This window comes from Salmo trutta, chromosome 4, assembly GCF_901001165.1.
Source record: "Salmo trutta chromosome 4, fSalTru1.1, whole genome shotgun sequence".
NCBI classification, from domain to species: domain Eukaryota; kingdom Metazoa; phylum Chordata; class Actinopteri; order Salmoniformes; family Salmonidae; genus Salmo; species Salmo trutta.
The window spans coordinates 5,058,540-5,072,285 of NC_042960.1; the positions used below are offsets into that span (position 1 = coordinate 5,058,540).

At 46.2% G+C, this 13,746-nt stretch overlaps 1 pseudogene; it reads left to right on the forward strand.

Annotated features, from left to right (window-relative positions):
* The window catches only part of LOC115191583 (glutathione S-transferase C-terminal domain-containing protein-like), a 62,608-nt pseudogene that overhangs the window by 36,942 nt on the left and 11,920 nt on the right, over nucleotides 1-13,746 (forward strand).

Below are 13,746 nucleotides of genomic sequence, written 5' to 3' on the forward strand. Positions count from 1 at the left end.
CCCGAAAAGCCTCTGTCAACAAAGGGACGAAGGAAACCAGGAAAACGCCTGAGGTCCTGCATAGTTATAAATAGGGCTGGCGCTTCGCCCTTCCCAGGGTGTGTGTGCTTTGCCCTTGAGTCGTTCCACCTCAAAAAGCACTAGAAAGACGATTTCAACACCACCATCTCAGATTGTTCTGAAATCATTTCTGTAGTCAGAAACTGATATGTTAGCATTCGTGAAACATTATTTTGTTGAAAGATAAATCAAATCATCTTTTCTGTTTCTAACTACAGAAACCATTTCAGTGCAGTCTGAGATGGTGGGTGTCATGGCTTGCTGAAATGAAACGACCCTCTTCACACCTTCCCAACGGTCCTCTTCCTAAAGCAGACTAAGGAGGTCTTCCCGGCCATACCCTGCCCTACCATACCCTGCCCTACCATACCCTGCCTTACCATACCCTGCCTTACCATACCCTGCCTTACCATACCCTGCCTTGCCATACCCTGCCTTACCATACCCTGCTTTACCGTACCCTGCCTTACCGTACCCTGCCTTACCGTACCCTGCCTTACCGTACCCTACCCTGCCTTACCATACCCTGCCTTACCATACCCTGCCTGACCAGACCATACCCTGCCTTACCATACCCTGCCTTACCGTACCCTGCCTTACCGTACCCTGCCTTACTATACCTTACCCTGCCTTACCATACCCTGCCCTACCATACCTTGCCTGACCATACCCTGCCTAACCATACCCTGCCTTGCCATACCCTGCCCTACCATACCCTGCCTTGCCATACCCTGCCTTACTATACCTTACCCTGCCCTACCATACCCTGCCTTACCATACCCTGTTTTACCATACCCTGCCTTACCATACCCTGCTTACCATACCCTGCCTTACCATACACTGCCTTACCATACCCTGCCTTACCATACCCTGCCATACCATACCCTGCCATACCATACCCTGCCTTACCGTACCCTGCCTTACCGTACCCTGCCTACCATACCCTGCCTTGCCATACCCTGCCGTACCATACCCTGCCCTACCATACCCTGCCTTACCATACCCTGCCTTACTAAACCATACTCTGCCTTACTATACCATACCCTGCCTTACTCGACCATACCCTGCCTTACCATACCCTGCCTTACTATACCATACCCTGCCTTACCATACCCTGCCTTACCGTACCCTGCCTTACCATACCCTGCCCCACCATACCCTGCCTCACCATACCCTGCCTCACCATACCCTGCCTTACACCACCATACCCTGCCTTACCATACCCTGCCTTACTATGCCATACCCTGCCCTACCATACCCTGCCTTACTATACCATACCCTGCCTTACTATACTCTGCCCCACCTTACCCTGCCTTACCATACCCTGCCTTACCATTCCCTGCCCACCATACCCTGCCCTACCATACCCTGCCTTACCATACCCTGCCTTACCATACCCTGCCTTACTATACCATACCCTGCCTTACCATACCCTGCCTTACCATACCCTGCCTTACCATTCCCTGCCTTACTATACCCTGCCTTACTATACCCTGCCTTACTATACCATACCCTGCCTTACCATACCCTGCCTTACCATACCCTGCCTTACTATACCATACCCTGCCTTACCATACCCTGCCTTACTATACCATACCCTGCCTTACCATACCCTGCCTTACCATACCCTGCCTTACCATTCCCTGCCTTACTATACCCTGCCTTACCATACCCTGCCTTACCATACCCTCCCTGCCTTACCTTACCCTGCCCTACCTTACCCTGCCCTACCATACCCTGCCTTACTATACCGTACCCTGCCCTACCATGCCCTGCCCTACCATACCCTGCCTTACCATACCCTGCCTTACCATACCCTGCCTTACTATACCATACCCTGCCTTACCATACCCTGCCTTACTATACCATACCCTGCCTTACCATACTCTGCCCCACCTTACCCTGCCCTACCATACCCTGCCTTACCATACCCTGCCCTACCATACCCTGCCTTATCATACCCTGCCTTACTATACCATACCCTGCCTTCCAAACCATACCCTGCCTTACTATACCATACCCTGCCCTACCATACCCTGCCTTACTATACCATACCCTGCCTTACCATACCCTGCCTTACCGTACCCTGCCTTACCATACCCTGCCTTACTATACCATACCCTGCCTTACCATACCCTGCCTTACTATACCATACCCTGCCTTACCATACTCTGCCCCACCTTACCCTGCCCTACCATACCCTGCCGTACCATACCCTGCCCTACCATACCCTGCCTTATCATACCCTGCCTTACACTACCATACCCTGCCTTCCAAACCATACCCTGCCTTACTATACCATACCCTGCCCTACCATACCCTGCCTTACTACACCATACCCTGCCTTACCATACCCTGCCTTACCGTACCCTGCCTTACCGTACCCTGCCTGACCATACCCTGCCCCACCATACCCTGCCTCACCATACCCTGCCTCACCATACCCTGCCCTACCATACCCTGCCTTACTATACCATACCCTGCCTTACTATACCCTGCCTTACTATACCATACCCTGCCTTACCATACCCTGCCTTACTATACCCTGCCTTACCATACCCTGCCTTACTACACCATACCCTGCCTTACTATAATCTGCCCTACCATACCCTGCCTTACCATACCCTGCCTTACCATTCCCTGCCCTACCATACCCTGCCTTACCATACCTTGCCTTACCTTACCCTGCCCTACCATACCCTGCCCTACCATACCCTGCCTTACCATAACCTGCCTTACCATACCCTGCCCCACCATACCCTCCCTGCCTTACCATACTCTGCCTTACCATACTCTGCCTTACCTTACCCTGCATTGCCTTACCCTGCCTTACCATACCCTGCCCTACCATACCCCGCCTTACCATACCATACCCTGCCCTACCATACCCTGCCTTACCTTACCCTGCCTTACCTTACCCTGCCTTACCATACCCTGCCTTACCATACCCTGCCCTACCATACCCTGCCTTACCATACCCTGCCCTGTTGTCGTAATCTCCATCCGGAGCACTGGGAATCTTGTGGTGTTCCGTGTTCCATATCAGAAGTCTCCCCTCCCTGTAACAGAGTAGCATAATCCCCTGTGGGGTTTGAACTGGAGCTGATGATGACAGAGAGTTTACACACACACACACACACACACAGTTCCTGGGAGACATGCAATTGGTATAACACCGAGTACATGCTGCAGAGTGATAGCACTTGACATCATGCTGATATGATATTACATCTTTCCAGCAGTGACAGACATAGTAGTGCAGATTGACAGACACTCTGTCCTTAGCCAATCACTTCAGGCTACCAGGTGCACCATGCAACCTAACTGGAGTACCGGTAGTTTAGAGTTAAATAAATAAATGATAGGATTAGTGCTTCCTTACAAGCTGAGGATTTTGAAATGGATATGTCCTTTAAGGTTTTTAATTAACACTTGATTGGGGAGATTAATGGGTAAACCTATAGGAGTTGTTAGGTAATTTCCTCCGGCTGCATAAAGTGTGTCTGTCTGTATGTGTGTGAATGATCTCGGGATACGTGCTGACAGTGTAGGAAACCAGCCACAGACCAGTCTAATAGATCAGCATGTGTTTATCTCTCTAAATTAGGAGTTGGACTTTGCTGTGGTTCCCCAAGACCCTTAGCTAATTCAGCTGTAAATAAGGCAAAAACACAATCACAACTTCATCAGCCAAACTACAGTGTAATAACTACTGTATAAGGCAAAAACACAGTCACAACTTCATCAGCCAAACTACAGTGTATAATAACTACTGTATAAGGCAAAAACACAATCACAACTTCATCAGCCAAACTACAGTGTATAGTAACTACTGTATAAGGCAAAAACACAGTCACAACTTCATCAGCCAAACTACAGTGTAATAACTACTGTCTGTATAAGGCAAAAACACAGTCACAACTTCATCAGCCAAACTACAGTGTATAATAACTACTGTATAAGGCAAAAACACAATCACAACTTCATCAGCCAAACTACAGTGTAATAACTACTGTATAAGGCAAAAACACAGTCACAACTTCATCAGCCAAACTACAGTGTAATAACTACTGTCTGTATAAGGCAAAAACACAGTCACAACTTCATCAGCCAAACTACAGTGTAATAACTACTGTATAAGGCAAAAACACAGTCACAACTTCATCAGCCAAACTACAGTGTAATAACTACGTTGTTATACACTCACTGCTATTTCATACTATATTTGTCCTACTTGTAAAGTTTTTCGGTTTCTATTCTCATTCTATTCATGTGAGAACGGTTCGCTGGGTGGAAAATGCTGGGTGTTGCAGAATGGAAATTGCTGGTTGCACAATTACGGCTATTCAGCCAGGGCCATGTGGGTCACGGTCACTCCTCTCTGCTGCAGATGAGAGAAGGATAAAGAAGGATGAAAGACCCAGGTCCAGCTCTCTCAGTCTGTACTAGACAATGGCCTCTCTACTTCCGTCTAGTGCTGCCCCCTCTTCATCAACACTTTCATGCTTACAGTGGAGTGGTTGTTGGTGAGCCACGAAATGACCTCTCCTACCATCCCACTCATCCATCCCACAGGCCCGTACCCGAATAGTGGTGATAGAAATGTCTTGTGTAGAGTTAACATGATTCCCCATTCTACATGACAGAGAGGCATTTCTCTTCTACCCAATGCATTTTTATCTGAATACTCTACAGTGTTGAATCCTCCTGAACTTATCCTATACCTGGGATAGGATAAAGTAATCCTTCTACCCCCCCCCCCCCAAAAAAAAAGATATAGATGTACTATTGTAAAGTGGTTGTTCCACTGGATATCATAAGGTGAATGCACCAATTTGTAAGTCGCTCTGGATAAGAGCGTCTGCTAAATGACGTAAATGTAAAATGTAAATGAACTGGCCCCAGAGCCACGTCTCTGTTGCCTCTACTCTGTACTCGGCCTCTCATAAAACACTGTATCATTCATGTCAGCCTTATTGTTGGGCTTTGGCCCCTCGCGTGTCTCTCGCACTCACCCTGCCTTCATCTCATCTCTCTGCATTGTACCACTCGTCACGTCCCAGGTTTACCATTCGGCGTTTTGTTTCAGCTGTCATCCCACCGCGCAAGGCAATTGTCAATTAAGACCCCGAAGCGCTCCTCCAATCCAATGGCATAAAAGCGCTCAATAGTAGGCCTCACAGGAGGCCGGGCTATTTATTGGAGAACAGACGTGGATCTGAATAACTCATCTAAATGAAAAGTTGCTGCTGCTACCTGGTCAATACCACCCCATGGTTTTTGACGTGCTCCTCTCTTTGCTTTTTCTATTCTCTTGTACTCTTGGGAGTCGGTTTAATATGAAGCGGTGCGAGGTAAATAACGATGGCGAGGGCAAGGGCTGTGAAATTCCTTATTTGTATTAGTGTGAGGAGAATATAGACGTACCCCGCCGCTACTGTCGTCGCTTCTCTCTCAGCCCGCCACCCGGCCTGTGTATGTGTGTCTGTGAGTGTGCATCGCCCGTATATCAATTTGCGGAGGCGGCAGTGATCTGGGGAGAGAAGGGAAGGCCACCATTAATGTGTTTCTGATATTCCAGCGGGTATCATAGCATGGCACCGGGGTAAACGAAGCAATCATCACTCAAGATTTATGGGCCAGAAACGGTACCGCAGACACACGCCACGCTTGGCTCACCGCCGCCAACGAGAGACAGGAGTTGGATGAGGAGGAACACGGGGATAAAAATGTGTATTGCGTTAATCACGTACATCCTGTGAGGCTGCATACCACTAAAGTGGCTCTGTTTCTTTGCAGTAGCAGAAAAGTTTCCACTCCATTTTGGCTCTGTCGCTTGTTTTGTTTCACCCTGTTGAATGGTGTTTTGCACTCGGTCGGTAGAAACTGTTGTTGATGAGGGATGATGATGAGTGGCCCTTGTAGCTGGATTACAGCATGTGCTGTATCATCATAGCTCTGTGCCTGTAAAACACAGTGTGACAGAATGTTGTGCACTTCAAAGCAGGGACACATGAAGTAGGAACGCTGCCTGGCACTTCTGCATTCATATGAAGAAAAGAGAGCATCTTCCTGGGTAATAAAAGTTTTTTTATGAAGGTTCCTTCCTGAAACGGAAAGACAGAATGAAAGGGTAGAAGAAATAAAGCAATTCAAAACATGTTTGAAGGAGAACAGGAAATATGTCACACCTGAATTGACTGTACTGCGACTGGATACTGTTGATTCATCTTCCAGTCAAACATTGAAACTAAGCAAAAAGTTTCTGGTATTGTACAGATATGAAGATGGTGATATTACCATTCCATCCAATACCTTCTTATTTCACTTATATGAGACTTACATAAGTTAGTGAAGGCTCGTGGGTTCGATTCCCGCTGGGGACACCAATATTAAAGCATCTGATGAATGGCATATATTATAATTCTATTGCATAAGCACAACATTCCTTTTTACTGAATCTTCAGCTCTGTCTGCAGGGAAGGTGTCTGACGTCCGCGCCACGAGGAAACGGCAGCAGCTGAACAACCTGGTCGCCATGGTGACGGAGCTGGCCCGGCCGGGGGACACAGTGGTGGATTTCTGCAGCGGAGGGGTGCGTCCGTCAGTCCTTCGATCCATCTCTCTATCCTTCCATCCCTCTCCGTCGGTCTGTCCTCATTAGTCTGTCTGTCAGAAATCAGGATGAAAGGGTGCATTTCTCCTCTTATCTTCTTTCCCCTCTCTCTTTTTGAAAACCCTTGTTATTCCATGCACAGCCAGACAGACAGGAGAGAGACGGAGAGGGAGTGGAGTGATGAAGGGAGTGTACAGTACACTTCACAGCAGTAGCGCTGACTGGGTGGGTAATGGGTCAATATTGGAATGGACAGAGCGGTAGGCCGCCACTGATCACCCAACCCCTTTGATGTGCTCGGCTCCTCTTTGAGCCTTGTTTTTCCTCCGTGTGCATTTGTCTTGTCTTTTTCCGTGTTGTGTTTTTCCAGGGCCACATCGGGATCGTTCTGGCTCACACGCTGCCCGACTGCCAGGTAGGTTGAAAGTTGAAACTGTCTTGCCTACCAAGTTGAAACTAGCTCTCCATTTGCTCGCATTAGGGTGGCTTGACATAATTGATACAGAGTTACACATTCGTGTTGTGTTTTTCCAGAGGATTTTTGATTTTCGAGCATGTTGTATCTCATTCATTTCTTTGCAAATAACAGTCTTAGTAGGAGAATTTAAGTATTTTACACTGTAGAATTGTATTTTTTTCCCCAAATAAATCTTAGACTTTTAGCCTATAGCTGTCCAGTAAGCTATTCATAACCTTGGAGGTAAGAGTCAACTAAGAGTAACATTAGATTAGCAAAGTGTAAGAGGTAATAATATATAAATAAATAATATGCCATTTAGCAGACACTTTTATCCAAAGGGAATTAGTCATGCGTGCATACATTTTTTACATACGGTTGGTCCCGGGAATCCATTTGTTTTGCCGTAACAAGAGCAATGCTCTACCAACTGAGCAACAGAGGACCAGAGTTGATTAGCTAAAAGGAAGCGGTAATCTTGCATGGTTAACTGTAGGTGATCCTGATAGAGAACAAGGAGGAGTCTCTGGTTAGGGGGAAGGTGAGGAGTGCTGAACCGGGCCTGACCAACATAGGCTTCATCCAGGCCAACCTGGACTACTTCACTGGACCCTTCCACATAGGGGTGAGTACAGATGAATATTATATTAGAACTTATTTTTGATATAATGTAATATGGTCATTTAACAGATGCTTTTGTCTGAAGGGACTTACAGGACTGTCGACGTTGACAGTGGCACGTGCATTCAGTTTGTGTGTCCCATAAGGAAATCAAGCCCACAACAAGGTGTTGCCAGAACTATGCTAGTCTAACCCACTGAGACATTCATATTCACTACACAGACATTAACACAGAAGCTCATTCCATCTCTTTTACTTGACGTACTTACTGTACACCATGAGACTTACTAGTGTCAAAGACAGCTTAACAAACGGTTTGATTTCACCAGTACTTCTAGATGGCTCATCTTCTCAAGTTGTCAATGTGACACTTGAGAGAAGACTCAGTTTGCACACGAAAGGAATCCTCCACAGTCTTGCTGCTCTCAAAGTGTCTTATCTACATTGTCACAGAGTAGAGCAGCAGGATTCCTTTTTTGTTCAGTTATGGATTTAGAATGATCTCCTGGAACTTATTTTGCGATAAGTTTAGCCCACATCCGTATGTTTGAATGTTTGAGAGGAAACAAAGATGGCATTTCCTTAGAAAAACGTTTTACTGCTCATTTTGGTAACTTCTGCTCTCCAATTGATTATAATGGGGACCTTGTCCTTCCCTTCTCTGAGGATTCTGTCAGAAGAACATTACGGCCAAGCTTTTCAGTGCTTCGTTTTCATTAGCAGTACCTTTTTCTCCCCCGCCGCCTCCTCCTCCAATACTTTGAAAAGAAAACACATTTCCCTCTTAATTGCTTATTTTGCAGAGCGTTGAAGTGGAGCGTAAACAAACGCCCTGCCAAAAGATGTAGGAGCAATATGTGCTATTCAGGCAGAGGTTAGAAGGAATAACCGTTCGGAAGAGTAAATGTTTATCATAAAGGCAAAATATTTCAACTCCCCAGCTATTTGCACCGTTTATGACGTTGACCTCTCATTTTGACCACATGAATCATCTTGACTCCGCTAGTTGACTCGTTTGCATCTGTATCAACCAGCGCGTGTGTGTGGGTGCGTGTGTGTGCATGTGTGTGTTGTCGCTCGTTCACACACACAAGTCTCCCTTGCTGTGCTAGATAATTGTAATTGTGGTTTATTTCACTCAGCGAGCCGCTGCTACCACAGTTCTAAGTTACTTCACTTGTTCTCTCCTCTCTCTCCTCCACACAGAGTCTGGGCCAGATGAAATTAGAGCCTACAATTTACTGTGTGTGTGTGTGTGTGTGTGTGTGTGTGTGTGTGTGTGTGTGTGTGTGTGTGTGTGTGTGTGTGTGTGGGTCTCCCGCAGTGTATTTCAATTCCTCTCCTCTCCTGCCAGAATCGAATAAAAGCCCACGTTCATCAGCGGCACTCTAACGACCTGAACTGCCTAATTAGTCCCAAATTAAACGAGTTGTCGTTAATTACGCTATTATCAGGTCTATTTTGATTCTGCTTGTGTTGGTTGTTGGCCACAGAACAGGTGCTTGTTTGATTTAGGAATTCATTAGCTTGGTTCAACCAGCTTGGATGCTAACTTCCTCGTTGTGTCACTTCACTCATCACGGTGAGGTCAGAGTTCAGTCGGGGTTAACCAGGGTAGGAAGTAATCTCCCTCGCCCCAAATGAACTGTAAGGCCTTAGTGTGTATTAAACCTAGATGCTAAGTGTTGGTGTTAATCATGTATTTATTTGATAGGGACAGATACAATGAAAACATTCACCTTCAACTATCAAGTGTCAGATCATCGTTCATAATAATTGATTGGACAACTAAATGTCTATTGTGTTATATTACAGTATATCATGTCTCTAAAATATGCGAAACATAATGTTTAAATCTAAATGTTAAACATGTTATGGCCGTCTCTCCTTCCAGTACGTTATGTTACTAGGTGTTCAGACAGAGTGAGTCGTCATAGCTGAGATTCAGACTAGAATCTGTACTGTACTTCAGGCTTGCTGCTTCTCCCTGCTTCCCCCAGGCTGAGGTCCAGGAGGTTTGTCTATCAGTCCCTCCCTAAAAGAGGTCATGATGTTAGAGGTAGACTCTGTGATATGACGTAGATGCAGAAAGAAACAGCGTAGTGGGTCAATTTCCACAACTTAAGAGCGTTGCTCGAGGCTGAACTTCTCCACTGTGAATGTGTGAAGCGAACGCGTGCACGTGCACAGATACTGTGTGAGGAAAAGTCTTGCATCTCGCTCATCTCAGTATCTGCGGTGATACCTTTTTAAAAACAAAATGTAAAATGTATTCTATGCCCATCTATTCTCCCAGGTACATTATGTTACGAGGTGTTCAGACAGTGAGTCATCGTAGTGAGTTTCAGACGAGACATTGTGCTGAAGGCTTCCTCCTCCCTCCAATCTCTTTGTCTGTGACACCAATAGAAGGTACACTACATGACCAAAAGTATGTGGACACCTCCTTGTCGAACATCTCATTCCAAAATGATGGGCATTAATATGGAGTTGGTCCCCCCTTTGCTGCTATAATAGCCTCCACTCTTGCTTCCATTCAGCCACAAGAACATTAGTGAGGTCGGGCATTGATGTTGGGCGATAAGGCCTGGATCACAGTCGGTGTTCCAATTCATCCCAAAGGTGTTTGATGGGGTTGAGGTTGGGAATCCCCGAGCTGACAAGGTAAAAATCTGTCGTTCTGCCCCTGAACAAGGCAGTTAACCCACTGTACTCAGGTGGCTGTCATTGTAAATAAGAATTTGTTCTTAACTGACTTGCCTAGTTAAATAAAGGTTACATTTAAAACATAAAAAAATTAAAACTATTCTGGGAAGGCTTTCCACTAGATGTTGGAACATTGCTGCGGGACTTGCTTCCATTTAGCCACAAGAGCATTAGTGAGGTTGGGCACTGATGTTGGGCGATTAGGCCTGGCTCGCAGTCGGAACTCTAATTCATCTCAAAGGTGTTCGATGGGGCTTTGTGTGGGCCAGTCAAGTTCTTCCACACCTATCTCGACAAACTATTTCTGTATGGACCTCGCTTTGTGCAAGGGGGCATTGTCATGCTGAAACAGGAAAGGGCCTTCTTCAAACTGTTGCCACAAAGTTGCAAGCACAGAATCATCTAGAATGTCATTGTATGCTGTAGCGTTATGATTTCCCTTCATTGGAACTAAGGGGCCTTGCCCAAACCATGAAAAACAGCCCCAGACAATTATTCCTCCTCCACCAAACTTTACAGTTGGCATTATGCATTGTGGCAGATAGCGTTCTCCTGGCTTCCGCCAAATACAGATTAGTCCGTGGACTACCAGATGGTGAAGCGTGATTAATCACTCCAGAGAATGCGTTTCCACTGCTCCAGAGTCCAATGACGGTGAGCTTTCCACCACTCCAGCCAGCGCTTAGCATTGCGCATGGGGATCTTAGGCTTGTGTGCGGCTGCTTGGACATGGAAAGCTATTTCATGAAGCTCCCAACAAACAGTTATTGTGCTGACGTTGCTTCCAGAGGCAGTTTGGAACTCGGGGGTGAGTGTTGCAACCGATGAAAGACGATTTGTACGCGCTTCAGCAGTCAGCGGTCCCGTTCTGTGAGCTTGTGTGGCCTACCACTTTGCGGCTGAGCCGTTGTTGCTCCTAGACATTTACACTTCACAATAACAGCACTTTCAGTTGACCAGGGCAGCTCTAGCAGGGCAGAAATTTGACGGACTGACTTGTTGGAAAGGTGACATCCTATGACGGTGCAAACGATGAAAGTCATTGAGCTCTTCAGTAAGGCCATTCTACTACCAATGTTTTCCTATTGAGATTGCATGGCAGTGTGCTCGATTTTACACCTGTCAGCAACAGGTGTGGCTGAAATAGCTGAATCCACTAATTTGAAGGGGTGTCCACATACTTTTGTATTTATAGTGTATATTGTGCTGAAAGTTTCCTCCTCCCATCTCTCTGTCTGTGGCACCAATAGAAGGTATATTTATACCTGCTGTTATTAGATCTAGTGCCTAACTACAGATCCAGACCAGCCACTTCATGGAGACCTGCTCCACAGCAATGTACTCTCCACAGTACTGTGTGGGTTGGGGAGTGTGTTTGGTATCTACTGTAGTCAGGGTATGTTTTTCTACACACTCACACACACACACAGGTGGAGAGACCTTTAGCAAGTGTTTATGCGTTAAGGAGAAAGATTTATTGAGAAACAATTCCCTTGGTTTTGTGCAGAGGAGTTTTAACTTTTTAATAGCCCAGAGTTTCTAACACATTATCTGTGTGGACTCAGCCATGTAGTGTGTGTTAGTGCGTGTGCACCTGTCCATGGTGTGTATGCACGGCATATTATTTAGTCCTGTCAGTTAGTGCCCACTCCCTCACCCCCAGGTGCAGCCCATCATACTGAATAATCCCAGTGTGTATTATACATGACTCCATTTATAGCCCTAGATAGTCATTTACTCAGGCTAATTAGCTTGTTCCCTATTCTTAGCCATGGAGGCTTGCTCTCTCATTTTGGAAGAGCAAGGCGTGTGCCGAGCCAGGTGTGTAATCAGTTTGGCATCAGAGCTGCTCTGTTGGAGACGAGGGTTTGTCCTCCATAGATCTCATCTCATAGAATATCCACCAGTGTATCCCTCCTCTCCTTGTACTAGAGTGATGGCTGAGGCCTACACCTCACCACCACTCCTCTCTTTGGGGAGACACATTGAGCCAGGTCCTCAGAGGAAGAGAGAGTAGTGGAGCGTAACGTCTGGATACTGCTGAGAAGATCTGACCTGGAGCTGCGTCAGTCTTCAATGCTGTCCCTTTATCTTCTCTCTCTTTCTCGCTCGCTCTCTCTCTTTTCTCTTTCGCTCCCTCTTCCTCTCTCTATCGCAGTATCTATTTATCTTTCTCCCTTCATTCTCTCTCCTCTTTCACTCTCTGCTTTCTCCCCCTCTCTCTATCTCCCCACCACTCTCTCTTCCCCCCCTCTCCCTCCCTAGCCCTCTCCACCCAGCAGGGGTAGATGCGTTTTAGGCTCTGAGTAGACTAGAACAGTGGGAGTCAAAGCAAAGCTGCTCTGTGTGGTAGGTACTGTAGGTCGGTTATCTCTGCTCATCACTGACAGCCCCCTATAGCCCTGACAAGTACATCATTTATGATACAGTATTTGATAAGAGTGCAAATCAACCACGATGTGTAGAAAGTAATACCGGGGAAAAATGTTAATTCAATACCAAGGTAATAAGCACCGATGCACACTGGGTGTGATATATTGCCGTGGTTAACTGTGAAGTGTTTTTCACACTGAGACTGTGTGTGTGTGTGTGTGTGTGTGTGTGGACCAGGGTGTATTAGCTGTGAATAATGAGTTTCAGAGCTCATATTTCAGCCCACTGCCTGTTGTTATTCATTATGAAGAGAAGTTGTACTCATGCAAAGATGAGAGGGGGAAAAAAATATTGTGGACCAGAATCTTCTATAAGATCCCCTCCCACCCACCCTCCCACCCACCCCCCAAAAGACGGGTGAGACTAATAAAGAGTGCTTTTTTCCAAACAATCCTCCAGCCTTTATCGGCTCGCATTAATCCATAATTGATACCGGCCTCCACAGAAGCCTCTGGCTTAATGGAAACAGGCTCTCCCCACATGGACAGTTCCTTTCTTTAGTCTAGTTTTCCAATTGTTTCTTTAGTCTTGTTTTATCACATGGTGTGTCTGTGTTTTCCTTTGCAACGCTCCCTCTTGAGTAAGTAACCAATACAAGCACACAGAGTAGTACCCTCCAAGTGTTTCAAGAACAAAGAATACATTTGGAATTTATATGCAGTGCTTCCTCCTCAGAAATGCAAAACAGCCAACAACAACATTCCTCTGGTCTGGTTGGCAGGAAGGACTTCCATCTTTATCACATTACTACAAGGAGGAGGGCTAGCTTCCAAGATGGCCGACGATAAAAAAGGCAGAAGGATGCCTCGGAATGTGTTCCCAATATGTGGCTAGTAGCTTCTACTCTTAATCT